This window comes from Balaenoptera physalus, assembly GCF_965194825.1.
Source record: "Balaenoptera physalus genome assembly, chromosome: 11".
Taxonomy (NCBI): domain Eukaryota; kingdom Metazoa; phylum Chordata; class Mammalia; order Artiodactyla; family Balaenopteridae; genus Balaenoptera; species Balaenoptera physalus.
The window spans coordinates 77,972,882-77,989,252 of NC_138896.1; the positions used below are offsets into that span (position 1 = coordinate 77,972,882).

Below are 16,371 nucleotides of genomic sequence, written 5' to 3' on the forward strand. Positions count from 1 at the left end.
GAAAACAAAAGCAAAAATAAGCAAATGGGACTACATTAAACTAAATGCTTCTGCACAGCAAAGGACACTACGAAGAGAACATAAACGGGACCTCCCTGGTGGCCCAGTGGGTAAAACTCTATGCTCCCAATGCAGGGGGACCGGGTTCGATCCCTGTTTGGGGAACTAAGAGTTCACATGCATGCTGCAACTAAGAGTCTGCGTGCCTCAACTAAGAAGCCCACAGGCCGCAACTAAAAAGCCCACATGCAGGGGGTTCCAAGATAGCAGAGGAGTAGGAGGACGGATGCATCAGGAATACATCTAAAGATGCAACAGGTCTCACAGAACACCGGCTAAACACTAGCAGAACACCCTGGACACCAGAAAGGACTATAAAGATCCCCACATAACTGGGTAGGACAAAAGAAAGAAGGGAGAAGGAGGAGGAGAGGAAGAGGGACAGGACCTGCACCCTGGGGGGTGGAGGGGAGAAATGAAGCAGTGGAGAGATTCCCACATCTGGGGAAGCCCCCTCACCAACGGCAAAATAGGTTGGGACAGAAGGGAAACATTTGAGGCTGTCAGAGGAGGTTGAAGCAACCAATCTGTGGCAGACGGGACAGAGTGAAAACTACACAGATGATCCGTACCACAGTCCTGCAGGGCCCAGGCAGGGACGTGGGTCCACCAGTGCACACAGGGGCTGGGAGCTGGTGCATGGTGATTAGAGAGCAAACTCGGGGCAAGGACTGCTGTTGGCTGCGGGGAAATGGCCTGAGGGGACAGGAGGGAGGAAATCCACAACAGGGAATGCCTATGAAGGGAAACCAGACTGCGATGGAAGCAGGGCACTACTGCTGAGTCACACGGAGCCACCACCGTAGCCTCTGTCTCCCCACAAACCGGCACCTGCAGCCGGGCAATAAAAAAAGTCCTACCAGGGCTGACTGTCATGCACCTGCCGCCGGGCGCTAAAAAAACCCGGCCAGGGCTGGCCCTCGCACGCCTACCACCAGGCACTAGAAAAAGCCTGGCCAAGGCTGGCCTTCAGCGACTTCCACCAGGCGATAGAAAAGCCTCCCACTAGGGCCATATCTCTTGAGCCCATGGCCGCTGGCTTCCTTGCACACCTGGCACCGCCAGGGCTCCCATGATCCAAGGAGCCATACCACCTCCACGCCCTGTCCTCACCAGGGCAGACCCAAGTGCTCCAGGGCAGCCTTGGTAGCAGACTCCTGTGGGTGGCCCACATGCAGAGGTGGGGATAAAACCATAGACGAGCCCCAGGGGTGGGGCGACTAAGGAAGAGGAGCGAAAATCTTTCCATCAGTTGCACAACCTGCAGGTTTAATTCCCGTGATCAGCTAGGTAGACCCTGAGTCTACAGAATATCTGAGTGGACGAGTGTTCCCACAAATGAAAACAGTCTAGCTCTGGCAGCTGTGGGCTTTGGGGGCAAGCACATGTGGGAATAGGGCCAGATCAGAGTCTAAGCTGTCCCCACAAGGCCCACAGCAGATCCAGAGACCAGCCCAGGCACTGGAGGGCCTCCTGGAGAGGCAGAGGTGGGCTGTGGCTCACAGCGGGGGCAAGGACACTGACAGCTGAGACCCCAGGAAAACATTATTACTACTATTATTTTTATTATGTTTTGATTCGTTCTGTTGTTGGTTCTGTTTTTTGGGGGTTTCTTTAATTTTTATTTTCATGTAGTCCTTGGGGATTTTTTAAACATATTTTTTATCTTTTTATATATTTCTATTTTTACTTTGCTTTTCTGTTCTGTTTTTCTTTTTTTAATATATTTTTAACCTTTTATATTTCTATTTTTACTTTGCTCTTCTGTTGTCCTGTGGTTTTTTTCCCCTTTTCCTTTTTTTTTTCCTTTTAATCACTTCTGTCTGTTTCTTTTGTTTTCTTTGCTTTATTCTTCAGTTGGCACTCTGCTTTGGTTTTGTTTTTTGTTTTGTGTTTTTGTTAGTTTTGTTTTTAATTGTTTGATTTCATTTTGGGGTTCTTTTGTCTGTGTGGTTGTTCTCTTCTTTTTTGTTTTCTTTGGTTCTGTTTTTGTTTCTTTTGGGTGTGTTTCTTTGTTTCTGTTCTTCGATCTTTGATTTTGCTTTTACCATCTGTCTGGGGTTTTGTTTGTCTTTTTTTCTTCTTCTTTAATCCCCTTTATTGCCATGACAAGTAGCTTGCAGGGTCTTGGCTCCCCGACCGGAAGTCGGGCCTGAGCCTCTGGGGTGGGAGCACTGAGTCCAGGATGCTGGACCACCAGAGAATTCCTGGCCCCAGGGAATATTAACAGTGAGAGCTCTCACAGAGGCCTCCATCCGAATCCAAGACCCAGTTCCACCCAACTGCCTGCAGCCCCCACCACTAGACACCTCATGCCAAACAACAAGCAAGACAGGAACACAAACCCACCCATCAGCAGACAGGCTGCCTAAAGTTATACTAAGCTCACAGAAAATCCAAAACACACCACCTGACACAGTCCTGCCCATCAGAGGGAAAAGACTCAGCTCCACCCTCCAGAACGCAGGCACCAGTCCCTCCCACCCAGAAGCCTACACAAGTCACTGGACCAACTTCACTCACCAGGGGCAGAGACCAGAAGCAAGAGGAACTACGACCCTGCAGCCTGGGGAAAGGATACCTCAAACACAGTAAGTTAGACAAAATGAGAAGACAGAGAAATATCTTGCAGATGAAGGAACAAGGTAAAAACCCAAAACACCAAATAAATGAAGAGGAAATAGGCAATCTACCTGAAAAAGAATGAGTAATGATAGTAAAGATGATAAAAAATCTCAGAAATAGAATGGAGGCATGGATGGAGAAGATGCAAGAAATGTTTAACAAGGACCTAGAAGAACTAAAGAACAAACAATCAGTGATGAACAACACAATAAATGAAATGAAAAATACACTAGAAGGTATCAACAGCAGAATAACTGAGGCAGAAGAACGGATGAGTGAGCTGGAAGATAGAATGGTGGAAATAACTGCCGAGGAGCAGAATAAAAAAAAAAGGATGAAAACAAATGAGGACAGTCTCAGAGACCTCTGGGAGAACATTAAGTGCAGCAACATTCGACTTATAGGGGTCCCAGAAGAAGAAGAGAAAAAGGAACTGAGAAAATATTTGAAGAGATTATAATCAAAAACTTCCTTAACATGGGAAAGGAAATAGTCAATCAAGTCCAGGAAGCACAGAGTCCTATACAGGATAAACCCAAGGAGAAACACGCCAAGACACTTATTAATCAAACTAACAAAAACTAAACACAAAGAAAAAATATTAAAAGCACCAAGGGAAAAACAACAAAGAACATACAAGGGAATTCTCATAAGGTTAACAGCTGATCTTTCAGCAGAAACTCTGCAGGCCAGAAGGAAGTGCAGGATATATTTAAAGTGATGAAAGGGAAAAAACTACAACCAAGATTACTCTATCCAGCAAGGATCTCACTCAGATTTGACGGAGAAATCAAAAGCTTTTCAATCAAGCAAAAGTTACGAGAATTCAGCACCACCAAACCAGTTTTACAACAAATGCTAAAGGAACTTCTCTAGGCAGGAAACACAAGAGAAGGAAAAGACATACAAAAACAAACCCAAAACAATTAAGACTATGGTAATAAGAACATACATATCAGTAGTTACCTTAAATGTAAATGGATTAAATGCACCAACCAAAAGACACAGACTGGCTGAATGGATACAAAAACAAGACCCGTATATATCCTGTCTACAAGAGACCCACTTCAGATCTAGGGACACATACAGACTGAAAGTGAGGGGATGGAAAAAGATATTCCATGCAAATGGAAATCAAAAGAAATCTGGAGTAGCAATACTTATATCAGACACAATAGACTTTAAAGAATGTTACGAGAGACAAGGAAGTACACTACATAATGATTAAGGCATCAATCCAAGAGGAAGACATGACAATTGTAAATATTTATTCACCCAACATAGGAGCACCTGAACACATAAGGCAAATGCTAACAGCCATAAAAGGGGAAATCAACAGTAACACAATAATAGTGGGGGACTTTAACACCCCACTTACACCAATGGACAGATAATCCAGACAGAAAATTAATAAGGAAACACAAGCCTTAAATGAGACATCAGACCAGATGGACTTAACTGATATCTTCAGGACATTCCATCCAAAAGCAGCAGAACACACTTTCTTCTCAAGTGCCCATGGAATATTCTCCAGGACAGATCATATCTTGGGTCACAAATAAAGCCTCAGTAAATTTAAGAAAATCAAAATTGTATCAAGTATCTTTTCTGACCACAACGCTATGAGATTAGATATCAATTACAGGGAAAAAAAACCTGTAGAAAACACAAGCACATGGAGGCCAAACCATATGTTACAAGATAACCAAGAGATCACTGAAAAAATCAAAGAGGAAATCAAAAAAATACATAGAAACAAATGACAACAAAAACACTATGACCCAAAACCTATGTGATGCAGCAAAAGCAGTTCTAAGAGGGAAATTTATAGCAATACAATCCTACCTCAAGACACAAGAAAAATCTCAAACAACCTAATCTTACACCTAAAGCAATTAGAGAAAGAACAACAACAACAACAAAAAAAAACAACCCAAAGTTAGTAGAAGGAAAGAAATCATACAGACCAGAGCAGAAACTAATGAAAAACAAATGAAGAAAACAATAGCAAAGATCAATAAAACTAAAAGCTGGTTCTTTGAGAACATAAACAAAATTGATAAACCATTAGCCAGCCTCATCAAGAAAAAGAGGGAGAAGACTCAAATTAATAAAATTAGAAATGAAAAAGGAGAAGTTACAACTGACACCGCAGAAATACAAAGGATCATAAGAGACTACTATAAGCAACTATATGCCAATAAGATGGACAACTTGGAAGAAATGGACAAATTCTTATAAAAGTACAACCTTCCAAGACTGAACCAGGAAGAAATAGAAAATATGAACAGACCAATCACAAGCACTGAAATTGAAACTGTGATTAAATATCTTCCAACAAACAAAAGTCCAGGACCAGATGGATTCACAGGCGAATTCTATCAAACATTTAAAGAAGAGCTAACACCTATCCTTGTCAAACTCTTCCAAAAAATTGCAGAGGGAAGAACACTCCCAAACTCATTCTACGAGGCCACCGTCACCCTGATACCAAAACCAAAAATATCACAAAAAAAGAAGACAGTGCAGGCCAATGTCACTGATGAACACAGATGCAAAAATCCTCAACAAAATACTAGCAAACAGAATCCAACAACACATTAAAAGGATCACACATCATGATCAAGTGGGATTTATCCCAGGGATGCAAAGATTCTTCAGTACATGCAAATCAATCAATGTGATACACCATATGAATACACTGAAGGATAAAAACCATATGATAATCTCAGTAGATGGATAAAGCTTTCAACAAAATTCAACTCCCATCTATGATAAAAACTCTCCAGAAAGTGGGCATAGAGGGAACCTACCTCAACACAATAAAGGCCATATATGACAAACCCACAGCAAACATCATTCTCAATGGTGAAAAACTGAAACCATTTCCTCTAAGATCAGGAACAAAACAAGGGTCCCATCCTCACCACTATTAGTCAACATAGTTTTGGAAGTCCTAGCCATGGCAATCAGAGAAAAAAAAGAAATAAAAGGAATACAAATTGGAAAAGAAGTAAAACTGTCAGTGTTTGCAGATGACATGATACGATACATAGAAAATCCTAAAGATGCCACCAGAAAACTACTAGAGCTAATCAATGAATTGGTAAAGTAGCAGGATACAAAATTAATGCACAGAAATCTCTAACATTCATATACACTAACAACAAAAGAGCAGAAAGAGAAATTAAGGAAACAATCCCAGTTATCACTGCAACAAAAAGAATAAAATACCTAGGAATAACCTACCTAAGGAGGCAAAAGACCTGTATTCAGAAAACTGTAAGACACTGATGAAAGAAATAAAGGATGACACAAACAGATGGAGAGATGTACCATATCCTTGGATTGGAAGAATTAATATTCTGAAAATGACTATACTATCCAAAGCAATCTACAGATTCAATGCAATCCTATCAAATTACCAATGGCATTTTTCACAGAACTAGAACAAAAAATTTCACAATTTGTATGGAAACACAGAAGACCCCAAATAGCCAAAGCCATCTTGAGAAAGAAAAATGGAGCTGGAGGAATCGGGCTCCCTGACTTCAGACTATACTACAAAGCTACAGTAATCAAGACAGTATGGTACTGGCACAAAAGCAGAAATATAGATCAGTGGAACAGGATAGAAAGCCCAGAGATAAAACCATGCACATACAGTCACCTTATCTTTGACAAAAGAGGCAAGAATATACAATGGAGAAAAGACAGCCTCTTCAATGAGTGGTGCTGGGAAAACTGGACAGCTACATGTAAAAGAATGAAATTAGAACACTTCCTAATACCAAAACAAAACTCAAAAATAAACTCAAAATGGATTAAAGACCTAAATATAAGGCCAGACACTATAAAACTCTTAGAAGAAAACATAGGCAGAACACTCTTTGACATAAATCTCAGCAAGATCCTTTTTGACCCACCTCCTAGAGTAATGAAAATAAAAACAAAAATAAATAAATGGGACCTAATTAAACTTAAAAGCTTTTGCACAGCAAAGGAAACCATAAACAAGACGAAAAGACAACCCTCAGAACGGGAGAAAATATTTGCAAACAGAGAAAGGATTAATCTCCAAAATATACAAGAAGCTCATGCAGCTCAATAACAACAACAAAAAAAAACAACCCAATCAAAAAATGGGCAGAATGGAACTCCCTGGTGGCACAGTGGTTAAGAATCCGCCTGCCATTGCAGGGGACACGGGTTTGATCCCTGGTCGAGGACGATCCCACATGCCACGGAGTAACTAAGCCTGTGTGCCACATTACTGAGCCTGACCTCTAGAGCCAGCGAGCCACAACTATTGAGCCTGCGTACCGCAACTACTGAAGCTCACACACCTAGAGCCCATGCTCCACAACAAGAGAAGCCACCGCAGTGAAGAGTAGCCCCACTCGACTCAACTAGAGAAAGCCTGCACACAGCAACGAAGACCCAATGCAGCCAAAAATGAAAATAAGTAAATAAAAATAAATTTTTTTAAATGGGCAGAAGACCTAAATAGACATTTCTCCAAAGACCTAGAGATGGCCAACAAACACCTGAAAAGATGTTCAACATCACTAATAAATGCAAATCAAAACCACAACGAGGTATCACCTCACACCAGTCAGAATGGCCATCATCAAAAAATCTACAAACAGTAAGTGCTGGAGACGGTGTAGAAAAAACGGAACCCTCTTGCACTGTTGGTGGGAATGTAAATTGATACAGCCACTGTGGAGAACAGTATGGAGGTTCCTTAAAAATCTAAAAACAGAACTACATTATGACCCAGCAATCCCACTACTGGGCATTATACCCCGAGAAAAACATAATTCAAAAAGATACATGTACCACAATGTTCACTGCAGCACTATTTACAATAGCCAGGACACGGCAGCAACCTAAATGTCCATCGACAGATGGATGGATAAAGAAGATGTGGCACATATATACAATGGAATATTACTCAGCCATGAAAAGGAATGAAATTGAGTTATTTGTAGTGAGATGGATGGAACTAGAGTCTGTCATACAGAGTGAAGTAAGTCAGAAGGAGAAAAACAAATACTGTATGCTAACACATATATATGGAATCTAAAATAACGGTACTGATGAACCTAGTGGCAGGGCAGGAATAAAGGCGCAGGCATAGAGAATGGACTTGAGGACACAGGGGCAGAAGAGGAAGCTGGGAGAAGTGAGAGAGTAGCACTGACATATACACACTAGCGAATGTAAAATGGATGGCTAATGGGCAGCTGCTGCATAGCACAGGGAGATCAGCTCGGTGCTTTATGACCACCTAGAGGGGTGGGATAGGGAGGGTGGGACGGAGGCTCAAGAGGGAGGGGATATGGGGATATATATACGTATAGCTAATTTACTTTGTTGTACAGCAGAAACTAACACAACATTGTAAAGCAATTATACTCCAATAAACACGTGAAAAAAAAAAGACACACGCACCCCAATGTGCACTGAAGTGCTATTTACAATAGCTAGGACATGGAAACAACCGAAATGTCCATTAACAGAGGAATGGATAAAGAAGATGTGATACATATATATAATAGAATATTACTCAGCCATAAAAAGGAACGAAATTGTGTCATTTGTAGTCAGGTGGATGGACATAGAATCTGTCAGAGTGATAAGTCAGAAAAAGGAAAAACAAATATCGTATATTAATGCATATATATGGAATCTAGAAAAATTATACTGATGAACCTATTTGCAGTGCAGGAGAAGAGGCACAGATGTAGAGAATGGAGTTGTGGACACAGGGTGGGAAGGAGAGGGTGGGATGAATTGAGAGAGTAGCACTGACATATATACGCTATCATGTGTAAAATAGATAGCTAGTGGGAAGCTGCTGTATAGCACAGGGAGCTCAGCTCGGTGCTCTGTGATGACCTAGAGAGGTGGGATGGGTGGTGGGAGGCTCCAGAGGGAGGGGATATATGTATACATATAGCTGATTCACTTTGTTCTACAGCAGAAACTAACACAATATTGTAAAGCAATTATACTCTAATGAAAAAAAAAAAAAAAGCCCACATGCTGCACCGAAGATCCCATGTGCCACAACTAAGACCCAGCACGGCCAAAATAAATAATACATAAACAAATAACTATTAAAAAAAAAGAAAACATAAAGGCTGCCTACTGAATGGGAGAAGATATTTGTACATGATATATCTGATAAGGGATTAATATCCAAAATATACAAAGAACTCATACAATCCAACATCGAAAAAACAACCTGATTTAAAAATGGGCAGAGGACCTGAATAGAAGTTTTTCCAAAGAAGACAGGCAGATGGCCAACAGACACATGAAAAGATACTCAACATCACTAACCATCAGAGAAATACAAATCAAAACCACAAGGAGGTATCACCTCACTCCTGTCAGAATGGCTATCAACAAAAAGAAAACAAATAACAAGTGTTGGTGAGAAGGTGAAGAAAAGGAAACCCTTGTGCACTGTTGGTGGAATTGTAAACTGATGCAGCCACTGTGGAAAACGATATGGAGGTCCCTCAAAAAATTAAAAATAGAACTGCCATATGATCCAGCAATTTTACTTTTGGATATTTACCCCCCCACACACACACAAAAAAAGCAAAAACACTAATTCAAAAAGATATAAACACCCCAATGTTCATTGCAACTTGATTTACAATAGTCAGGATATGAAAGCAACCTGTGTCCATCAACTGATGAATGGATAAAGAAGATGTGGTATAAATATACAACGGAATGTTAGCCAAAAAAAGTGAAATCTTGCCATTTGCAACAACATGGATGCACCTGGAAGGTATTGTGCTAAGTGAAATAAGTCATACAGAGATGATCTCATACGATCTCACTTATATGTGGAATCTAAAAAACAAAGCAAACGAAAAGAGACATAGATACAGAGAATATGGTTGCCAGAGGGGAGATGGGTAGGAATAGAAGTGAAACAGGTGAAGGGAATTAAAAAGCACAGACCTCCAGCTATAAAATAAGCCACAGGGATATAGTACACAGCAAAAGGAAAATGATCAATAATATTGTAATAGCTTTGTATGAGGACAGATGGTTACCAGATTTATTGTGGTGATCATTTCATAGTGTATACAAATGTCAAATTACTATGTAGTACACCTGAAACCGAATATCATATTGTGCTATATCTCATTTTTTTAAAAAAGAAAGAAAATTAAGCCTAAGCTCGCAGGAGCTCTGGGGAGTCCACGCTGCCCCAGAATGTACCCCACTTGACTCCAGGAAGCTGGGCTTCTGAAACTCTGCTCTAGTTAGTCACTGCGTGGGGGCTGCCTGGACACTTCTGGACAGGAGGAAGTTTGGCAACTCTAGCCACATGAAGGCACACCTCTGGGAAAGATCATAGGTATGAGTCTTGGCAGCAGCACCCACAGCTACTGGAAGATGCGCACACCTGCCCAGTAAATGGGAGGCCAGGGGGTCTGAGCCAGGCAAAATTAGCATCTGCTCTAGTTCATGATTCAGAGGTCGTGCACAGAACTCCAGCTTTGGTGTGAAGCAGCACGGAGTGAGTAGGGTTGGATTCCATTTCTTCTATTCTAGATAATTGGCTTTACAACTTTCATTTTAACAGTAAAAGTTTGTTTTGTTCCCAAACAAGATTCTACATCACACACAGACACACAGACGATAAAATTGAGCATCTAGTATGTTTCAGACAGTGTGACAGATCCTAGAGATAGGGAGGAAGTAAAACAGATTTGTCCCTGCCATCATGAGGCTTACTGTCTGGTAGGAGAGACAGAAGAAATAGGAAAAGAAACAAATTAAAAACTGCAAATATATACAGAAGATAAGTGCTGTACAAACAACAGCGATAAATGGATGCTGAGATGGAGATAATGGGGGAGGGAAATTTATGATCCAGAGCCATGCTGAACATGCAGTCAAATTTCTAATTCTTTAGCTCTGAACTGTAGTATCAGTTAAGGTACTTTATTTTTCCCTGTTATCATCCCCCTTAACTTTTTTTTTTTTTAACATCTTTACTGGAGTATAATTGCTTTACAATGGTGTGTTAGTTTCTGCTTTATAACAAAGTGAATCAGCTATACATATACATATATCCCCATATCTCCTCCCTCTTGCGTCTCCCTCCCACCCTCCCTATCCCACCCCTCTAGGTGGTCACAAAGCACCGAGCTGATCTCCCTGTGCTATGCGGCTGCTTCCCACTAGCTACCCCTTAACTTTAATCTAGTGATCAGGGAAGAACTCCCAGAGTGGGAAACATTCAAGCTAAGACCTGGAGGATATGAGCAGGAGCCAGCCATGCAAACACCTGTTGGGAGAGTGGTTCAAGCAGAGAACAAAGAAGTGGAAAAAAGTGGATCTATTCTGACTGATGGGGTGGGAGGAGAGGAGAGGCCTGGAGCCCACCCACTCCATTGCAGGGATCCCTAAAGCACCTTCTGGGAACTCCAGGCCTCCTTAAAACGTCATTTGAGAACCATAATTCTGGGTATCATACTTCTGGTCACAGATTCTAAAACTGGATTGAAGAAAGTCACTGGCTTTCTGTCCAGTTGCCCTCAGGGACCACCCAACCATCATTCCACATTCTTGGATCTTTATACACTTTTTGTCACGTCCCCTTCTTTCTCAAGTACTTGGAGAAGGCGTGGGGGAGGGTGGGTCTGGCTGCTTCACAGCTCCAACCAGAGGGCCCATTTTAGAGATGCCAGCAGGGGATGGCATATGAATCAACAGCGTGTTCCCTGCACACCCCCACGGTCCAGATGGCTGCACGTCACAGGAGGAGAGGGCGGCTCCTACGCAGAAGACTTCCCTGGCTGGAAACACACGCCATACTTTGGACCATGAAGGGAACACGCTGTGGTAGTGGTGGTGACATTTTTACAAAAAAAGGACACAGTTTTTCTTTTCAAACAGATTTTCATTTCAAACACCCATCTGTAGTAAAACCTTATAGTGTAAGATACTGAGGGCTCACAGAATCGGAAAGCACCACAGGAACTAGCTGGTGGGGCTTCTCACTCACAGTGTGAATCTCTTCCTATCCCTGATGTGGGTCACTGAGCTGAAGTTTGAAAATTTTATATCTGGGCAGTCACAACTCCACAAAGAACTCTGATAGTTGGAAAGTTTTCTTTACATATGTTAACTCAAAATCTGCTCCCTCTAACTCTCCTCCATCTGGTCTGGTTCTTCATTACACAGAATTTAATAACACCCATGCTGGCCATTCATCGAGGTCTTGACATGTCCCAAGCATTGTGCTAAGTACACGACATAAAATACCTCATCTCACCCTCAACCCAAACTTGGGAGATAAGCACAATCTTATCCCCACTTGTCATGAGGAAACCCAAGCCTCAGAGAGGATAATGGAGCAACCCAAGATTAGACCACTGAGAAGCAAAGCTGAGATTCTGACCCACAGCTATCATTCTTTAAAAGCTCAGCCAACTCTTGACATGCAACCTCCACAGAACAAACCTAGCTCCTTTTCATAAGAAGGCAGCCCAAGTATGGGAAGCCAGGCCACATCTATCTCTTATGGAATTTTCTTCTCTACCTGAAATATCTCCAGGTCCTTTGGCCATTCTTGGTAGAAGATAAGAGCCCAAATAAGAACCACCCTGATGACCCTTCCCTGGAAAAGCTCCAGCTTCTAATCTCATTCCTAAAACATGGTGCCAAGAACTGGCCATTCCACACGCAAGCAATCTGACAATGGCAGAGTCCATCCATCCTTACCCATCTTCTAAAGCAGCCAAAAATTAGTCAGCCATTTCAGCCACTGTGAGCTGTTTCGCATCAAGCAAAGATGCTCCTGAATCAGAAATGGTGTGACATTGTCCTGTGTGGGACAAGGTAGGTTCACATGAATGAGCCGAGCCAATCCCCCCCGTCCCCAAGAGAAGTGCCCTATACACAGGTGTTCCTTGGCTTCCCCTGTGGGACTTGCAAACATTTGGCTTTCAGGCATCACAGATGGAGCCTTTTAAACCACCATGCATACACTCAATCAGAATTTTAGGGTTTCAGATGGTGAACAAAACCTGTCGGTGCTGCTTGCAAGTCAACCCTAAATCTGCTCAAAATGCTCACCATCTAGTCTTTCTATGCAGCAGATTCTGTGCAACTCTAGAATGTTTCATTGCATTTGCCTTTGTTATTGTATTAAAACTAGTGGAAAACTGAAACAAAAAGACTGACATAAGTGACAAGAAGCACAAATCAAAGAACTGAGGCAGGTGGCACTAGTGCACATCTCAAAATGGCTCATCTCTAGCATGAATCTGACACTTTAGCCAGGCAACTACCTTTCAAGTATGAGGCTGAGTAACAAAATTATTAATACTGCCAGAGATTCCTAATGACTGTACCTTAAAAAAAATTTCTGAGATTTTAGAATTTTTTTCATATCTCTAAGAACAGTAGTCTCTTTCTCCGGTAAAACATATAAATAACTGATTTTTGGACATCTGATTTGCAAACACTTCAGGCTTTACCACCAACCAGCTGTAAAATCTCAGACAGGATGGAGACCTCTCTGTGCCTCATGGCCTCATCTATAAATGGGAACAAGAACTGCACCCATCCCATTTGTTACAAGGATGAAATAAGCTAACAGGTATAAAGCCAGTATGCAGTGGTGCCTAGAAGAGTACCTGGAACATAGTTGAATAAATGTTGGCTATTTAACATTTATTTAATGGTGCGACCCACTCCTCATGACCATCTGGAGTTCGGAGGGCATTAGGACAAGCCAATGCAGGAAGGGCAGGAAAGGCAGGAAGCTGGAAAAGAGGCATGCACCCTGGGAGGGGACAGGAATGGTCACAAGAATAGGATGCCCCCAAGATGGCAGATGGTCCCTTTGGAAAAGTGTAACAGGTGAGAAGCAGCCTAGGCAGAAGGGCAATGATGGGTCACATGTGGAGTTCATTCACAGGCAGAGCTGGTAAATGGGAGGCCCTTGCAGAGGCCTTGTTGAGCAAGCTGGCAGCAAGGTGAAACCAAGAGGCAAGTTGTGGTCCTCAGGAGGTCCAGAGGAAAAAACCCAGGTCCCAGTCTAAGAGCTACACAGCAAACTGTCTGAGGGCACACTCTGAGTAGTTACCTAACCCCTAGCACACAGCACACCCTCTAGCACATGGCCAAAACAAGAGCACCTAACATCCATTACCAAGCACCTCTCTCACACAGCCCTCAACCACAACTCCCCAAAGTCCTGTGATTATCCTCACTTTACAGATGAGGGGTCTAAGGCCCAGAGAGATAAAATGACTAGGCTAAGTGCTCAGATAAGGGAGAGACGGATGGATGGATAGATGAAGTAAACTGACAACATGGTCTCAAACCTAAGGCAGAAGGCATTTCCCAGAAAGAAGCTACACATCACCCTCTGATTTCATGCCCCACCATAACCGCCCCCATATCCTGCCATCACGGTCACATTCATCCATGCACACTCCCCCCAACATAGTCCCCAGGTTGTCCCTTCTATCATACACCCTTCATTCATTGCAGTCTCTCAAAGGCAGAGTTCAAATCCCATGTACTGCAGGAGGCTACACACACACACACACACACACACACACACACACGTATTAATTCTTCCTTCTTGTCCTGCACTATGTTTTATTTCCATTAGAACGCAGATAACAACAGCTAACATTTTAGAGTAGTGTCCATGTACTAGGTACTGTGCTAAACTGTACATGTTCTGTCCTTCAATCTTCAGAATTTTTTCCATTTCACAGGCAAGGAAACCGAGGAACTGAGCGGCCTACAATAATACGGTTCAGATTCAATTCCTTGCCTGTGCTCTTAGCCATTATTACCTAGCTCTCTGCAATACTCTTTCTGCATGTGTACGTATATGTCTTCCGTGGGGCCCTGGGAAAGTGCAGCAGAAGGTGGCCTCCCAATCCCCAACGTAACTCCACAGTGCCTGCCCACTGCTGATACTCACCACTGTTTGCTAAGTCTAGTTCACTTCCTTAACTTGGGGAGTTCAAGGAAGGTGGATCATCGGGAGCTATTTTGATAACTGAGAAAATGGGGGCTGGCAGAGAAGGGGGGCCATGAGCATGGAGAGGAGAGGGACAATGTGAGGGACGAGCAAGCCACACTGACGTATCCAGAAAAATAACAACAGCTGCTGTTTACTGAACCCCTACTCGGGCAGGCCCCATGCCAACTGCTGACAGGCATTACTGTATTTCTAATCCTCACAGGGTAACCGGCATTATGCCCATTTTAAAATGCAGATCTGGAAACTGAGGCACTCACCTGAAGTACCCAGCTTGGAGCAAAGGAGACAGGCCTTGAACTGACACTAAACTCTGATGTCCGCATGTCCCACTACAGCTGGTAAGCAGCTTTGGGTGGAGGGGGCATACGTTTAAAAAAAAAATGCTGATCATAAGAGCCACCTCCAAAAGTGGTGAGTGGTTTTGGGAGGGTTTTGGTTGGGGGGGTGGGGGCGGAGTTCACATAATGCTTGGGGGAAAAGTGAAATTTACCTGTAATCCCAGTATCAGAGATGACTGCCATCAACAGTCTGCCATAAACTTGCTTTCCAGACCTGTTCTCCATGAATGTGTATAAATGTGATATGTTGGGGGGGGCGGTGTGTCTTCTTTAATTAAAACAGGACAGCACTATACATTGTGGGAAATACTAGAAAAGGTAAAGTATATTAAAAATACAGCCCATCCTCAAAGGAGTCTAGACAACCACATCCAGTCAGGCAGTTCCCATCTAAATTCACTGCTGAGTGACAAGACAGATGACTTCCCTCCTTCCCTGGTTAAGACTAAAACTTCTTGAGATCAGTTATTGAGAAGATATAATGGAAGTTGAATAAACTGCTCTAAAACAATCAAGCTGTCCACAAAGAAACAATTGGAGTTTAGCTTCTAAAAACTGTATTGGTATAATTTTCCTGTTGGCCATTCCCTTGAAATAATAATTGAACTAGTAAGTCCATTCCTCATAAACACTTTCATCATCTTTGGCTTGACGACGCCTAGCTACCAAGCCACAGATAAAAGTTTCTTCAAGATAGTAAATCATGAGCCATATGTTAGAAATTACCCTTCCTCCCCTATAAATGGGACTATACCCCCCACCCTTTGTCCTTTCCAAAACAGTGGAAGGGATTTTTGGCAGCCAGACTCACATTAGAATCCCTGGGAATAACACTGCTAATCCCCAGCATGACACTTTGAAGCCTTCAGAGTCATATTTCACAATAGTATTTTCACAATGCCTGTGGAGATCATGTTTATAAAAACAGATTCAAAACAATGAAAAAGGATAACTGGAAACTGAGCTCCAGTCACCTATGTGAGAAAAGCTCTTGGTGTTGGCTGTGCCTGTACCTGAGACAGGCATCATCATGAGAGAGCACAATGTCATGACGGAAATGCCAGCTCTGCCGACTAATGGCCTGGATTCAGATCCTGGCTCCACTAATCTCCAGCTCCATGACCTTGACCAAGTAACTTAACCTCTCTGTGTCTCAGCTTCAGTATTTGTAAAATAGGAATGGTAATAGTACTTGCTTCACATGGTTATTAGAATTAAATGCAATAATACGAAAGCTTCTAAACTTTTCGATTGCAATTTTCTGAAATACACTTTAGTATAGGCTACAGGAAGCAA

At 42.4% G+C, this 16,371-nt stretch overlaps 1 protein-coding gene and 1 pseudogene across 5 annotated transcripts in view; one reads left to right on the plus strand and one right to left on the minus strand.

Annotated features, from left to right (window-relative positions):
* LOC309638468 (adenylate kinase 2, mitochondrial pseudogene) overlaps positions 1 to 8,832 on the plus strand; it is a 28,748-nt pseudogene extending 19,916 nt beyond the window's left edge. Inside the window, exon 1 of the transcript in view lies at positions 1 to 8,832. This exon is cut by the window's left edge and continues 19,916 nt beyond it. The product of the transcript in view is annotated as an adenylate kinase 2, mitochondrial pseudogene (transcript).
* The window catches only part of ERC2 (ELKS/RAB6-interacting/CAST family member 2), a 954,807-nt gene that overhangs the window by 697,606 nt on the left and 240,830 nt on the right, over positions 1 to 16,371 (minus strand). The gene's annotated exons all lie outside the window — the stretch shown is intronic.